The sequence below is a fragment of the Sturnira hondurensis genome, unplaced genomic scaffold, assembly GCF_014824575.4.
Source record: "Sturnira hondurensis isolate 20B ecotype Veracruz unplaced genomic scaffold, ASM1482457v3 Scaffold0016684, whole genome shotgun sequence".
Classification (NCBI taxonomy): Eukaryota; Metazoa; Chordata; class Mammalia; order Chiroptera; family Phyllostomidae; genus Sturnira; species Sturnira hondurensis.
The window spans coordinates 4517177-4534560 of NW_028089315.1; the positions used below are offsets into that span (position 1 = coordinate 4517177).

The window sequence follows — 17384 nt, forward strand, 5'->3', positions numbered from 1 at the left end:
TAAATGTCTCTACTTTTCATAGTATATGGCTGGATACCTTCTGGACAGACCTTGTATATTATTCATAAAGTCCCAATATTTCTTTCTTTTTTTAAATATTTCATTTATTTATGTTTAGAGGGGGGAGGGAAGGAGAGAGGGAGAGAAATATCAACGTATGGTTGCCTTTTGTGCGTCCCCTGCTGGGAACTGGCCTGCAACCCAGGCATGTGCCCTGACTGGGAATCGAACCGCGATCCTTTGGTTCACAGGCCTGCACTCAATCCACTGATCTACACCAGCCAGGGCCTAATATTTTTTTGTTAATTGGTTTTTGTTTTTCAGCAACCATTCATGCAGGGTTTTTGGTTATTATAATGTAATGACAATTGCAGAGAAAAAGAGAAGTGTTTTCTAATCTCCCAGCTTTCATTGTTTTTAAACATGCAACTTGCCTGCTTTTTAGCCCAAAGGCAAGAAGACACCACTTGGACCACTTCCCTCACACAACTGTATCTGTATGATACATTTACACTTGGACCACTTCCCTCACACAACTGTATCTGTATGATCACTATTGGGACAATTATAAGCCAGTGACATGAGGCACCCACATCTGATCTGCCCAGACAGAACTGGAATAATGTCAGCACCCAGACTGTCTTGGAGACCAAGTGGTGACTTTCTGCAGAGCAGTGAACATTTCAAGACAAACTTAGATTTTTTCCATTACCTATGCTCAGCTGGAAAAACTGACTCTGTAGCAAGACAAGCAACTTGACTTAGGAATGACTCTGAAGTCTGAGGCTGATTTTCACATTGTTTGGAGTCGTGGGAGGAGAGGAGGACAGCAGGGACGGAGGCAGTGCACTTGAGCACGTCCACACAGCCCCTGGACCAAGTTATTTTAAACAGCCAGAGTGAGTAGATAAACCTGTCATACATCTAGTTGTCAAAAATTATCAACCATTAGAACAAAAGGATTGTGGGTTAAAAATGACTCTGCAAGTAAGGCAGAAAATAATCCCTATTTTTCCTCAGGGAAAAGGAGTCTCTGTAGGGACTGTGACCTAAGCTCAAGTGAACCCCTGAAACAAAGTGTGACAGACGGTCCACTTACAGAGGAGGTGGGGTTAACCACGGGGTTTTGAGAGGAAAATAACCAGGCATGGAGCAGTGGCTTCGGCAGGAAGTGGATATCATCGACTCCCCAAGTCAAAGGCCCAAAATAACCTACATGTTGAAAGCCAAAAATGGGCCTAGTTTGGCCTGATGACCATGTTTGAGGGCAAACTTTACAGGTAGTTTTTAAACCAAAACATTTTTTCACCTGACTTAATTCCAAATATCTTTTAGCTTGAGGGAGGGAGGGAAGGAAACAGGAAGAGAAAGGGAGGGAGGGAAGAAGGAAGAGAGAGAAAGTAAAAGAGAGAAAAGAAGAAGGGAGGGAGGGAGGGAGGGAGGGAAGGAAAGAAAGAATTCAAACCTCCTTCACTCAAGGGACAGAAAATTGGCCCCTAAAGGAGCCATTTAAAGAATGTAGTCACACAGCCTTCAAAGGTAACCCCAGGGGAAGCATCCTCAAAACATCTTATACGGGCAGCTCTACTAAAATCAGTATTTCCACGATAGACCATTCTGAGGAAGAAAATACTCTTTTGGATGCATACATTCTGATACATTTGCTTCTCAAATGTCCGCTACAATCACACATGCTCATGTGACTTGGAGGGATTTAATAACAACAGTACCAGGAAATAGTTTCTGAATGTGAGGAGTGTCTGAAGTGCTTTACCATTAATCTTCAAAACAACTCTGAAGACAGTCACTTTATCGTCCCCATTTCACAGGTGAGGAAACAGAGCCCTGAGAGGTGACTTAAGTGCCCAGGTAACACAGGGAGGCAGGGGAGGAGATGAACCAGGGCCTGCTCTGGCCGAGACCATCGCAAACAGAGGAAGCCAGGGCTCTAAACAAGCTAACTCTGCACCTGTACCACTAAGTGCTCTACTAACCGTGATAAGGATCTTGCTCCAGTGAAGGAAAGTAGGTTTAAGGACTTTCTTCACTTCATGGGCCCTCTTTCCCTCTCAAAGACAGATTTTTCAGCCGCAACTAAGTTTCCTTTTTGCTCACATCAGTTTTTGTTCCTTAATAGAAAATGTAAATCAAAAGCTTTTGCTGAAAAGCTCAGAGGGACAATGCAGCAGGTCTAACTTCAAAGTCCCAGGAACAGGAAACAGATCCTTTGTGCAACAATCAACTAAAACACTGTCTTGCAGTTTCAGAAGGTGAAACACTTTGAAGATGTGAAAGGAATGTGGAAAAACAGAAAACAGACACAGGGTCCAGGCTGATACCAGGCGAGCTCGCAGCACACAACAAACATCTTGTTCTACAAAAGCTCAGTCCAAACGTGCCATAAACCCCAGGTGGCGGAACGTGCTACAGACACCTCCTCATTTGCAAATGTGAAATGTGTGCCATTCATTTCACTGATGTGTTCAACCTGTTGAAACTACCCTCATCTTTGATTTGTACATGGGAAATAATCTGGTTAAGTTATTCATAGCTTCTGCCTGAAAGAGAGGAAAAAGAAAAGCAAAATGAACTCAGCCTTGGCTGTCGTCACTCGAAGGAGAAAGGGGCAGCATGTGTGCACTATCAGTACAGTCAAGAAAAGGAGACGGGACCAGCTTTGAGGACAAGGCAGCTCCTTCACTGGAGCGTGTGTGGAACAAACAGCAGCAAGCTACCCCCACAGGAGAAGCTTTGCGATTTTAAAGGGAGCCACAGCTCCCACCCCCACCCTGCCCCTGGCACACTTAAAATTCCTAGCATTAGAGAAGAGAAAATGGCCATCCTCAACAGTGCTTTTAAAAATGTCTTCTTGACCTGGCTGGTGTAGCTCAGTGGACTGAGTGTGGGCTGTGAACCAAAAGGGTCGCCAGTTCGATTCCCAGTCAGGGCACATCCCTGGGTTACGGGCCAGTTCCCAGTGGGGGTCATGTGTGAGGCAACCACACATTGATGTTTCTCTCCCTTTCTTTCTCTCTCCCTTCCCCTCTCTCTAAAAATAAATAAGTAAACCCTTAAAAAAAAGTCTTCTCTTTGGTTCCTATAGGCAGTGCATTCAGAAAGATGCATTGGTGTGTCCCCTGTTGGTGGTTCTATCGGTTGGGTGACATGGGAGAAGCCCTAAAGATTTCCTTTCTCTTGGTTCTGCTTCAGAAAAGCTTTGCTTGGAAACAAAAAACAAACAGACAAAAAACACTCTGTAGCAACAAACAGAAGGCACAGCCACTGCAGTGAAACCTACGGAGACTGAGGTTTTTATAAGCAGATTCTAACCAGAGACTCTGCTTAGAACACATGGCACTTGCTTTGCATCCCTTAAGCCACGTAAGAACCTCTAAGTAGATATTTTTATTCTCACTTTACATATTAAAAAATAACTTGAATTTTTCTTTAATGAAATGTTGTCTCCACCCCCAAGTGGGTATCGCTGTTCAGAGGAACTTGCCAGCAGACACACAGCTGAGGACCCTCTGTTCTGCTAAATCAATTCACTCTCTCTTAAAGGAGGCTGATGTGAAAACAAGGCGCAGAGGGCTGTGTGCGTCTCTACTGAACCAAACACACAGAGAGATCACAAGGTTTGACACCAGCTGAGTTCAGCACAGGAACAGGACCCTGCTTCAGAATCTGACATATGTCCCACATCACTTCAGGTATAAAAGGGAAAGTCTTTAAATTTCAGGATATACCACTAATTAGGTGAATATGCTTCTCCTTTTTTTTTTTTATAAAACATGGAGGTTAAAGTATAGTAGCATGTATCTCCTAGTTGTATGCAAAAGAAATGACAAGTTCAAAATGCCAGCAACTAAGGAAAAACAAGGAAATATTCCCAGGATTATTTTCTACACATAAACTTGGCTCAAAGAGGGTCTATGAGAGCCATCAATTAATCTTAGAAATACCACAGCTTTTCAAATGAAACCGCCACCAACAAAGGATAAAGCAGGAAGTTCAACAGGAAGTAATTTTGAAATCGATTAGAGATAGCCTATGAGAACCAAGTTAAAAATTCATTCCATTAACTTGGACTGCGTGACATTCCAGCTAGGTGGAGCTCAAGTTCACCTCTGATTCTTCCCCAAGAAAAGGAAACCATACACATTAGTAATTATACACCAAGGCAGAGTACATATTTTGACCTGTATTTTTTATTGTTTGTTAAGCAAACAGATTCCTTAATCACTAATTCCTCTCTATTTTCCCCATTATGAAAAAACCTAGCATGTGCAAAAGTCTTTGATGAGCTAATAATGGCCCCCTGAGGGTCCCGCCTTTCTTTGCTATTTCTCCGGGCACACGCTATCTAATCTGTGAGATGCTGACAAACTAATTATCCTAGAGCACTGGTTTTATCAGCTTTTACACACCCATCCTGGCGAACACAGAGTCAGAAAGATTTGGCCTGGATTTCAAGTCGAAAACATCTGGCCCTTATCTGATTTCCTACCCGCTTCCTTTACCAACCCTGCACTCCCGCCAGAGTCATGTACTGCTTAACCCCGAACACTGTTCTCCTCAACCAACAAAAGCACAAGGACCGCGCTCCGACCTGAAATGCTCATCACCTCCAGCAGCCATCATACTGCACCACTCAAGCTGGCCACTCGTTTCCCTAACCCCTCCTTCTCAGCCTTTTTAGACAACTTTTATCTCTACCCAGCCCATCAAGGGACAGACACTCTTTTCCCAGGATCCAGCCCCCGTTCCTTTCTTCAATCAAGGGCTAGGAGTTTTTGAGGGACAGAAGAGGCGGCCCAGGCTAAGCCAGAAATTTCAAAGTTATCTTTGGCCATGGATCCTTGGAAAACTGGCTGATTCTACAGCTGAGGCAGGAAATGTACAAGCTGAGCATGAACTATCCTGTAGGATCAGAAAGAGCCACAAAATGCGCATATGCGCACACACACACACACACACACACGGACAACAACAGAGAGTGTCAAGGGCACAGGCACCAACTGAAAGAGCTCCCCATGTGAGCAACAAACGAAATAATTTGGTATAAGATTATAAACAAAACCATAAATTAAACAGCTATGAATCCATGCAGATATAATCAAATGAATGAATGAGGGAGCATATACAAATCTGTGCAGAAGAATTCAAAATAATTTATGTAGATATTTTACCCTCAAAAAGGTGGAGTATAAACTCCCTATGTGCGGGCTGTATAGTCACTTCCTTCCAAAGAGTAGAGTATGGAAAAGGAGAAAAGAAAATACATTTATTCCAGAGAAACTTGACAATGATCAAGGTTAGCATCAACAGTGCTAAGTCACGTTCACACTATATATTGCAGATGTGATGAAAATGATGCCTCATTTCCGAGACCTTCCCTGAAGAAACCTATAACCCCAATCTAATCATGGAAACAATATCAGCCAATTCCCAACTGAGGGACATTCTACCAAAGACCTGATTCCTCAAAACTATCAAGGTCATCAAAGATAAGTAACCTCTGAGAAACAGCCATAGTCTGAGTCTAGTAGTCTAAGGAGACATGATGTAATATGGCATCCTGGATGGGACCCTGAAACAGAAAGAGGCTGGTAGGTAAAAACCAAGGACATAGGAATAAAACGTGGGTCAACACTGGGTCATTAGTTATGACAAATGTACCACAAAACTGTCAGATATTAACAGTAGGGAAAACTGGGAATCTGGGAAGTCTCTGTACTACCTTTGTAATTTTTCTCTAAATCTAAAACTATTCTAAAATTAAATGTTTATTTTTAAAAATTATCCTTGGCTCTTCTATCTCCCTTATGCCACACCCAGGCCGTATCTGTCCCCTCGTCCCCCACTTGCTGGGCCACTGCGCCCCCTAGTCTCTGTGTTCTCCAACCCATCTTCCACACAACGGCCAGAGTGAGCTTTCTAACACACGGATCTGGATCCGAGGGTGTGACCTCCCTGATCAAAACCCTTCCTGACCTAAGCCCCTCCTTAGATCAGAGTTGCCAAGCTTTTTATATATAGACTCAAATAGCATATATAGTTAAGCCTACTCTGCCATTAAAGCACCAAAACTGCCATGTATAATACACAAATAAATAAACGTGGCTATGTTCACATAAAACTTTATTTATAAAAACAGGCAGAGGACTGGATTCGGCCCACAGGCCACATATACTATACTGACTTCTGGCCTAGAAAATCAAGTCCAGACTCCTTAGACTGACTCTCAGGGCCTAATCTACAGCACTCCTGAACCTTCTTTCCAGGTGAGCCCGCCTTCCTCTGGCTAAGTTATCTGCTCCGACATGCATGTGCTTCCTGTCCCTCTCACTCAGAGGAAATAGGGCCCTGCCTCTGTGAAATGTCTTCACATCATTTCATGTCCGCATTATTCTCCCTTATCATAGCTCGTAGCATATCTGGACCTCCATAACTCATCTGATACAACACCAACTAACATGTTAAAAAGCATCAGATATTATCATTTAATTTTGTATGTGTCTTTGTTTTGTTCTTTCCAATCAATTCCAAGTATGTTTCAGTTCTTAAGTAATACAATGTGAGTTAAGACATATATTCCACACCTTCAAAAGACAAGCAGGTAATAAGTAACTGAGCTAGTACATCCTAAAGCATGCTCTGAGAACTTCAAGACATGTTCATAGGTACAGCCTTCAAAATGAAGTGTTTTATAATCAACTACCTCTGAGGAATTCTGGGTTCAACTTCAACTAAAGAAGGCAGATTTCTTTGTCACAGGAGTTTTCAAAGCCTTCATTGTACATTGTGAATTTCCTTAAAGAGGAATACATTATCCAATAACTCTCAAATATGTTTGGGCATGGAATTTTTTCACATTTTTAGCATCTGTGTCCTGCAGAACACTTAGGGAATTGTTGAAATTAAGCATCAGTTAAGAAATTGTTGAAATTAAGCATACTCCTACAAGGCGTACCAAAAGTTCTAGTTCTTTCTATTTTTTCATTGTGGTAGGCTGAATAATAGTCCCCCAAAAAATATCCATCTCACAAACTCTAGAATCTGTGAATATTACCTTATAGGGAAAAAAAGAGAGGATTTTTCAAGTATGATTGAGTTTAGGATCTTGAGATGAGATAGAAAACTTACCAGGATGGGCCCTGACTGCAGTCAAAGGCATCCTTATAAAAGGGAGGCAGAGGCTGATCTGATACGAAAGGAAAGGCTATGTGACCTGGGAGGCAGAGACTGCAGCAACACAGCCACGAGCCAGGGCACATGGGCAGCCAGCTAGCGGCGGCAAGGGCCCGCTCTCCTGGAACCACCAGCAGACGCACAGCCCTGACTACCCCTTGGTTTCAGCCCAGTGAAACTGATTTGGGAGTTCTGGCCTCCAGAACTGAAAGGAAATGCATTTATGTTGTTTAAGTCACCAAGTTTGTGGTACTTTGTTACAGCAGCCATAGAAAACTCACACAGCCACAACACCAACCAGGGTGCAGTGTTTTTTGCTGGCATTAAATACTATGAAATGAAGTCAAATTAGCCTTTTCCACAGTTAGGCCGCAGTTAGCCTGGTCTAGTGAGGTTTTATCATCTACTTACTGGAGACAGTGTTAGTCCATGGTTAGGACCCTGGCGCTAGGTTAACCCACCTGACTTCCAATGCAGCTTCAACATTTACTAGTTAATTGCATGACCTTGGTCAAGGTGCTTATCTTCTTTGTGACTTAGTTGCCTTATCTGTAAAATCAGGCTATATCCATAGAGTTGCTTTGTGGATTATATGAAATCATGTATAAAAAGCATTTAGTTCCTGATATACAATAAGTACTCAGTAAATGAAAACTACTATTACATTATAGCATTACTGCTATCCAGAGGGGAAAGTATTCACTTTCACCCCAAGCTAAATCTCATATTCTTTTATTCTCAGTTTCACAAACTATACATCTTTACGCAATTTCTAGCTCAGGATGTTCAAATGACCTCAGCAAGGTAAAGCAGGTAGAGAAGCTCATGCTTGCCTCTCTGAGTCACAGCGTTTCAGTATGTGACTTGATTAATAATGACAGCTAATAGCTCTAAGACATGTGCTTAATGTCATGTATTAAATTCATGTTGCTCAAAAAAGGTCTTGAAGCTACTCTTCTTGTACGGATGGGTTTTCTGTATTAGGTCAAAGTGCCAGCAAAGGCCTATTTTCTTAATTAGCAAGCAGCTGATGCTCCATTTGTTAGTCTTTATCCTCATGTTTGGTTAATTCAGAGCAACATATGAAATTATTCTGACAGGTCCCAATACAGGAATGACACAGGCACCGGAAATCAGCAAAGGAGATGAAGGGTCTTGGCATAACGTACCAGGCACGCCTGCCATCTCTTGGTCTCTCCCCATCCACCACTGTTCTCCACGAACAACCCCAGTGCCACTTGCTGCCACCCCTACAGCGTAGCCAGCCTACGTGAGTGATTAATGAGACACCAAACGACATAACCAATCACAAATACTGGGTCACCGCTGGTCACAAGGTGTTAGAACCCCAGAGCTTTGATTCCTGAAGCCTTTGAGATCCTTCTACTAAAATGGAGGTATCCTGAGGAAAGTTAGCGTTTTAATTTTTATTACAAGTCAGCAGTGTCAAAGAGTCGAAGGTGGGGCTGACATAAGAAGATAGATTCTTAAAAAGGATATGGGGAAAAGCATACCAATTTCGCTATTCTTTTGGGTGTCACGATCAAAAATTTCAAAGAAAACTGTGGCTCAAGTAACCTAATCTACAGATTGTCTAGAATCCTGGCGAAGCAGGATGTCCCGTAAAGAGTGGCATTTGCATGAGATTCCAGAAGATACCACAAGAAAAATGATCAAGATCTCCTTAGGATACTGGGACGAGGAACCTCCAACAAAAGTTTTGAAAAAAGGCCACCTCAACTTCTGGGGCTGGCCCAAGTGGACAGAGTACCCAAAACAGGGCGTAAGAGGCAGATGCCAGATGGACAGAGACCCCCCCCCCCCCCCGCCATCACTGCAGCAAGAGTCACAGCCACAAGTGTTGCCAGGTCATTTAAGGCAAAGATGAAAAAAGAGCGACATCCACACCACCAAGTTTCCCACCCCACCTGACCCCTGAATGCCAGTCCAAGTCAATCCGCCCTGTGAGGAGTGGCCAAGAAGCAACAGTGACGGCCAGGAGGCGGACGGGCAGAGATCGGCTCTAAGGGATGAGGACTGAAAGAACCTGAAAGCTCTTGAACCACCCTTGGAGCACGCAGAGAAAAGCGGGGACTTGGCAAGGAGCACACACAGTAGGGGTCTCAGAGGACATACTGGCTGCCCTGAGAGCACCCCTGCCCTAGCTGGCAGGAGCTCAGAATCTCTGCTTACACTGATTACTATACCATGGGCTGTACAACCACAGGCAACAGAGCTTCAGAGGCACAAGTCACACTAACAAGTTACGGTAGAAACTACCCCAATCAAGGGGCTGTGGAAGAAAACAAAATAAGTCCCACCTCTGGCCACAATCGAGAAACAGAGAGACAATACCATTCCCCTGGCAGTTGCAAATGGATGCACAATCACACCGCATGTGTGTCATAAACACACTCAGCCAAGCTCTCCTGGTCTGTCCATCAGAGAAAGACCATACCGGGACACACCAGAACCTCACTAAGACCTGCTGCTTCAGAAAAGCAAGCTGAAACTTACCAGAAGTGTAAATCTTAGGGATTTTAAGAACCTCCTTTGTTTTTCAATTTTAAAATCGAGGCTGAAAACCCAAATGCCAATGGGGCAAGGCATGGAGGGCGAATGGTTCCGAAGCCTGCCTGTATCAAAAACCAGGAGATGCACGCCCCATCCAAAGGACCGCACTGCTCAGCCCAAGCCCGGGTCCCCATGGGGAGGGTGGGCCAGCAGCCGGCTGCAGCCCGCCCTGGGCAGACCGGCACTTGAGATGGTTCCAGGGCTGCACCCAGCAGAACCCATTTAGAGAATCACAAAGCCACTGACTCTCTGGTTACTTTTTCTTTTAAGGTGAAAATCAAATGAGTGAATAAAATTTAGTTACGAGGAATATAAATTAAGAAGTGAAAGTCCTTCCCTGCTACTCCCCGAATTGTTAACACATTAGATCACTGTGTATCCTTCTTTTTCTAGACACACAAGATGTTCTGCAAGTCGCTTTTTTCACTCAACAATATGTCATGGACACTCTTCTGCATCAGTACATTCAGATCTACTGCATTCTTTTCACCAAGCCCAGAGTTAGAAAGCTGCATTTCAATGCTGGGAGATGACCAAAGAACCTCTAGGCCAATCTCTTCCACTTCACAGATGGGGTCCCCAGAGGTCCTGGACACCTCTCATCCAAAAGGAAAGAAGCCAGTACCCCACCCCCCGACATGGGGCCACGCCAGCAGGTGTCTCCAGCATCTTGCCAGCATCTTTGCTTTCCAAAAAAGCCAAGCAAAAAGGCAAAGCTTCCCACATGGCAGGCGAGAAGCAAGAAGGGAGATAAAATTATCTTATAGTAATGATTGTGATCAGCTGAAGAACCTTACATCCATCAACTTTAGTTTTTTAATTACCAAATATCTAGAGTCATTCAAAATGCATCCAAGTTATGAAATCAGAATTCACTTAGCAGTCATAGTCTATTTCCAAAACATACTGAACTGAGATTTTCATGAAGTTCACATCCTCCCGACTCGAAGCCTTAAAGAAACAGGGCAGGACCTGGCTCACAAGCAAACTGTGCATCCCCGCCAGCTGGCAGGTGCCTGTGCCCGGGCCTCGGGGTCGGGCCAGGGCTGCACTGGTGGGATTAAGGACCATCTTTACATGAGGGAACATTTATTAAAGGAACAAGTANCCAAAACATACTGAACTGAGATTTTCATGAAGTTCACATCCTCCCGACTCGAAGCCTTAAAGAAACAGGGCAGGACCTGGCTCACAAGCAAACTGTGCATCCCCGCCAGCTGGCAGGTGCCTGTGCCCGGGCCTCGGGGTCGGGCCAGGGCTGCACTGGTGGGATTAAGGACGTGGTAGAGGTCCCAGCTCCAAAGACCATCTTTACATGAGGGAACATTTATTAAAGGAACAAGTATGAACTTCATATTCAAAATATTCATTCCATTAGTGACGCAAGGTACTGAAAAGCTAATTAAGTATTCAGACCTTCAGAAACTCCAGTCCAGCTCCCAGACATAGAAAAAGCTCTCTATCTAAAGATATAAATTCCCTGGAGGCCAGAGCCTCCCCGTGTGGCTAGCTTTCAAAACATTTTAGGAAACTTGACCTCAAATTAAAATGAGCGTTTCAGCAGGGGTTACTCAGAGCCTTTGAGAAACTCTAGTTCAGATAAACACAAACTGCAGAAATCAGTTATCCTCACGTCCTGTTAATGCAATTTCCTCTGTAAAAGAAATGCTTAGGGGCGTTTCTCTGGAATTCTGTACCTTAACTGAACAGAAAGATCATTTGCCCTATTGCCTCACTAGACACTGGGAATGTTCCGATGCCTCTCTTTTCCCCCTCTTCCATTTCCTGTCTCTGGATTCCCTTTTCCTCTCCAACTCCTTGATTTAGGTTCTCTTTTACCAAATCTCAGGGGGACCATGGTAATAGCCTCCTAGTTCATCCTCTGTCACCAATCTTTCACCTCTCCCATTTGTGCCCTACAAAGTCATCTTGAAAATTCACTCATTTAACAAATATTTATAGAACCTTGCCATTCAGCAGGCACTGCACAGGCACTGAGGCTAGAGCAGGATGCAGTTAAGTCTTTGCCCACAGAACCCCCTCGAGATTGCGTCAGAGAAGTGATCAGTGCCATGGAGAGAAAGAAAGCAGAAAGGAAGACAGAGAGTGCTTGCAGGACAGGTTATTTAGCTAAGTGGTCAGCAAAGGTTTCATTCCCAAGGGGACATGTGAGCATGTCCTGAAGGAAAGGGAGGGGACAGTCAGTGGAAGAGTATTCCAGGTAGAGATGGCAGCGGGTGCATCACAAGTGCACGTGCGGTGCATCTGTGGACAAGGAGGAGGCCAGAGGGGCCAAGCAGAGCGAGCAGAGGGAGAGACCTCAGAGGTACAATGGGAGAGGGCAGACACATGGGGCGCTGCGGCAAATAGCCACTGAGAGATCGTTTGGAGTAAAATGGGAAGGAACTCCTTACCAGAACTTCTTGGGAAATTTATCGTTCTTTATAATACTGGGGGGAAAAATAAGTCAAGAAGTAGGAGGAAGCCCTGGCCAGGTAGCTTACTTGGTTAAAGTGTCATCCAGATAAGCCAGGGTCCTGGGTTCGATCCCAGGTTAGGGCACATACAAGAATCAACCAATGAATGCTTAAGTAGTTTGTGCAACAACAAACTGATGTTTCTCTCTCTCCCTCTCTTCTCTTTTTCTGTCTCACCTTCCCTTCCACCTTCCCTCCCTTTTCCTCTCTCTCTCAAATCAATAACTTAAACAAAATAGGAAGAAAGTGTTATAATTCTCTTGGTTGCTTAGCAATCAACACAGAATCAACTGACATCAGGTCTAAAGCAAGAGCAGGAAATGCTGAAATACAGGAGTGACGGTTGAGACCAACAGTTTTGAGACTTGAGCCAGAAGCATGTAGAAGCGAAGTTGCCCCAATCCACTCTGTCTGCTTAGAGCTCTTACCATTTCTAAGTGTGTGTTTATGGTCCTGTCTGCTGCCAATGCTGAGTCAATCTTGCCAATGAAGTTAATATAAATAAGCCATGCATGGTATGTTTTATACAAATCCTGATTCTATGCAGTGCTGTTAATCTTGCTAAAAGATCCAAATGTTGACGTTATTCAAACACTACCAGAAAACAGTCAGAAGCATTTTCCAGTGTTTGAATATGTAGTATAGGGTACTAAACTTAGTATTTACTTATTCAACAATTTGTTAGATATCCATAATAATGAGTAAACAGTAACAAGAATGCTGAAAATATTTTCAGAAAGATGAAGTAAATCAGTTAGCTTTTTACTAGATATGTTCTAAATGGTGTAAAATGTTTAATATAAAGGAAAATATGCTTAACAGAATGAATGCAAAAAAAGACGTAAATGTTGAAGAAATCGGAACTTGATCTAAAATATGAACTAGCAAAAAAAAAATCAATTCTGACTGCAAAACTAAATCAAGGCAACCAGAAAAATAATTACATTGTTATAAAATAAAATGAGTTTATATGAATTTAGGAAACCCAAATGTTTTTTTAATATTTTATTTATTTATCTTTAGAGGGGGAGGGAAGGAGAAAAATATCAATGTATGGTTGCCTCTCGTGAGTCCCTTGCTGGGAACTGGCCTGCAACCCAGGCATGTGCCCTGACTGGGAATCGAACCGCCATCGTGTGGTTCGCAGGTCCGCACTCAATCCACTGAGCTACACCAACCAGGGCTAGGGAACCCAAATGTTTTATAACAAGCAGTAAGCATGCCTGCCCTTTGTTCCAGAAACACTCTATCATCCAAGGCTTATTCACTGTACAAACAAGGGAAGTCAGCGCCTCTACTCACAAGAGAAACTCATGGGGAATTGCTTCCCAGCTGCAGGTAGGTTAGCCACAGAGAAAGACACAGAGGGAGAGAGTAGAACTTGGTAAACATTAGGGTTATAGAGGTAACTAACACAGACTTATAACTGCCAGACAGTATGACAGCTAACTAACTTACACTTAATCATAAAATCCTCACAGCCGCCCAAGGAGACAGGTACTGTTATTACCTCTTTCCATCTTAAAAATGAAGAAACAGGCACAGAGAAATTGAGCTACTTGTCACACAGCTACTAAGCAATGGCGTCTGATTTAAACCTGGATCCTGGCTCTAGGTCTATGCTAGCGACCACTACACTTTCCTGCCTCTATGCTTCTTCATCCGGACCCTGCTAACTTCAGTGTGGTGGGCAACTTCATGTGCTGAATGGTTCGGTGTACTCTCACTAACCTCCCCCTCCTTGTTACTGTGATTACTGTTTATCAGCTTATTTTTTAAATTATAAGGACATTTAAAGGCATACACAAGCTTTCAGCTCCACATGCTGAATCTAATTTCCAGACTGGAAACTTCCTGCCATAAAAAATATGTTACTTTTAGCTGTTTAAATTGCATGCCTGAAATATCCCAGTTAAGCAACTTGGAATGAGCTAAACACCACCATGAAAAATGGCATTTGGCATCTCTCCTGATTAATTGAGAACTGGATTCTGTCAGTGTTTAAGGAAATGAAATTTCAAAGCCTTGGACCTAACATTCACCACATTAATGTAAGTCCACGTTGGTCTGGAAGCTATTGGGGACTGTCTCGCAACAATCCATTCAGACAACCTGGAAAAGACAATTCTGACCAGAAACAGACCATATTGCTAAGGGAAACTGGTTAACATGGTCCCTGGCTGGTGTGGCTCAGTGGTTTGAGTGCCAGCCTGCAAACCCAAGAGTCGATGGTTCAATACCCAATCAGTGCACATGCCTGGGTTGCGGGCCAGGTCCCCAGTAGGGGGCACATGAGAGGCAACCACACATTGATGTCTCTCTCCTTGCCTTTCTTCCTCCCTTCCCCTCTCCCTAAATTAAATAAATAAATAAAATCAGAAAAAATGGGGAAAGAAACTGGCCAATATGCCATCAAATATCAAAAACCCGTTACTAAAACAACAGAGGTTGGACAGGAAAGATCCATAAATGCTGTTTTACTGGCCAAAATCTTTTATTTGAACTTGTTTTGTTTCTTGAAACAGTATTGGTATCCAAACCACCAACTCCACAGCACTGCAGGTCACCTGCATCCAGTTGCCAGAGGTACAACCAGAACTGTCATTCCCAGTCATCTGTAACCACTCGTCTTCTGTGTTGGTGCCACATCTGCTGTCCCGCCCACAAAGGTAGTCATGTGCAGTGGGTACCCCGCCTGATTCTGGAGTGAAGGGGGAAAAGGGAATCAAATATAGCTACGCTGGCCAAATCTCTGAACAAGGAGGATCCATCGGACGTATTAGAATTAAACCCCTTTTACTGGTAAGGAAACAACCGTAAAGAAGTAACTTGTCCAAGGTCACATGTGTCCGTCTGTCTGAGTGCAAACTAACACCCAGTACTCACTGTTCACTATCAACAGAGTTTCCTTGTGCTTTCTCAACCGTCCTGGGCCTGCCCAAAGGCTGCAGAAGTATTTTCAGCAGCAGAGAAATATGAAGCTTGCCCTCTAGTGAGCTGTGGGCAAATACCCACACGACAGAGTGGGTATTTATTAGTTGCGCAGGACACAGGGGTATCTTCAGTGATGTCCCATCACTTAGAAGTTTCTAAAAACAAAATCCATTCTCTCCTATGTAAAACTATAAGGAATTTCAAGTCAACTATGTAAACAGGAGGAAGCATCTGACACCTCTTCCTTAAACACAGGAAAGGCGGCAGAAAGGAAAAAAGCAGGTATAAATAGCTCAGCAAGAATGTGGTTTATTAGCGGGAACTTTTACAGTTTTTCGTTCAGTCAGTAAATCTACATACATTCATGTATATTTGTACAGATGTGTACTTGTGCATTGTTCAATGTATTTTCTTACTGATTCTAGCAACACAACGGCCAGGTCTCAATGCCAGGCACTGAAAAAGAGAGGAAAGAATATTATCAGTGACAAGTCCAAGCTGAACTGGTGGAGTGAGAGGTCCTCTCCACACGTTCCTGGTGGCCCGACCCCAACCCTTAGAGACACAATCATCGTAGGGAACCTCCTTCCACTTTTTCTATCGTGTTTTCACACAGCAGTGCACACGGTCCACACATATTTTCTGTGTCCTGCTACACAGTTTTCCTAACAGTCATTTTTAAAGGCTCATTGCTTGCCAGGAAACCACAGTCCTGCTGCGTCTGTTAATCTCTTTATGTTATAATCACACCTTTCTACTCAAGAATAGTCTCTGTGCAGTGGGGCCCAGCAGAGCTTCAAACATGTTAGTCATTACCCTGGGCAGGTACAAACTTGTAGATCCACAGTTTAAGAACCAGTAACTGATACCGAGAGTAGGAATAAAATAAGACAGGAGTTAAAAGGCTTCGTTCCTGAGGCTTGAACTATTGATATGACCCTCAGTCAAATCAAAATTTGTGTCTGCTTTTCCCCCTGTGATGTGGCATGTGAGTGTTTACTACATGCTGGATACTAGTCAAGCATTTCACCTATCATTAGGATCCCATAACAACCCTATGAAGTCGGTGTCACTACCCTCATTTGACAGCGGAAGAAACTAAGGCACAAGGTTATAGAGCTACCTCGCTAGCCTCAGCCAGCAGAGCAAGAGCAGAACACAGGCCGTCAGAGTCCTGAGCTCACTGCCGCATTAGAGGGTTTCTGGGTTTCCTCCCAGCCCGAACCCTCTATGGCTGACATTTCAGGCATGAGCCAGGCTTAGTTGGTCACATGTGTGTCAGTTTTTTGTAGTTATTCAATACCCTTCACAAATAACAGATTTTTTTTCTTCAGACACTGAAAAATGTAAAGCAGTTATTGAACACTTTGACTTTAGATAGTGGCTTTAATGAAAGGTCACCCTAAAAAGAACAAGGAACCTAAGTGGCGCTTCAAATGCTTCTTGACAATTCCACTCCCTGTTGATACAGGAGGAACTAAGTTATTAGCTAAATGAAAAGCCCAAAGGATACAAAATGAAAAGCCTTTTTGCTTTTAGAATAAATGAGACTGGAAATATAACGACAACCCATTTCAAGGCTCACTAGCTTGTCTCTCTGCTCACTAATATTCCTGAAGGGCCTCTCCCCACTGAGGTCTCCAAGTTCACCTGCTTGCTGCTCCATAACCAGACACAGCAAGCAAGGAGAGACTGCAGTGACATTCCCAGGCCACCAGGGGGCATGTCTCATCTGGATTCAGAACATCTCACAAAAGAGGTGACTTAAAATGTGAGACTCTTGCAATGACAGTGTGAATGGCCGCCCACCCCCCCACCCCCAACCAGTTTACCTGTATTTCCTTTTTTCAGATCAACAAATAAGCCTGAGACCCAGCTCTCCCCTTCTTTCTTCTTTCTGGTCCCAGTGTCTCCCTGATCCAACTAACCCCCAACCAAAACGAATGAATGAAACTACCACTTTCTGTTCTGCCTGCTTGCTTACTTTATTTTTTAGATTCAATTGTTGATAGTTGTGAATTTATTGCCATTTTAATATGCATAGTTTTGGTCTTCTTTTTCTTAGATAAATCCCTTTAACATTTCATGTAATAATGTCTTGATGATGATGAACTCCTTTAGCTTTACTTTGTCTGGGAAGCACGTTATCTGCCCTTCCCTTCTAAATGAGAGCTTTGCTGGATAGAGTAATCTTGGATGTAAGTCCTT

The 17384-nt window shown here is 43.5% G+C and overlaps 1 protein-coding gene across 1 annotated transcript in view; it reads right to left on the reverse strand.

The window, feature by feature from the left end:
- The window catches only part of SGMS1 (sphingomyelin synthase 1), a 284385-nt gene that overhangs the window by 205073 nt on the left and 61928 nt on the right, over positions 1 to 17384 (reverse strand). The window lies entirely within an intron of this gene.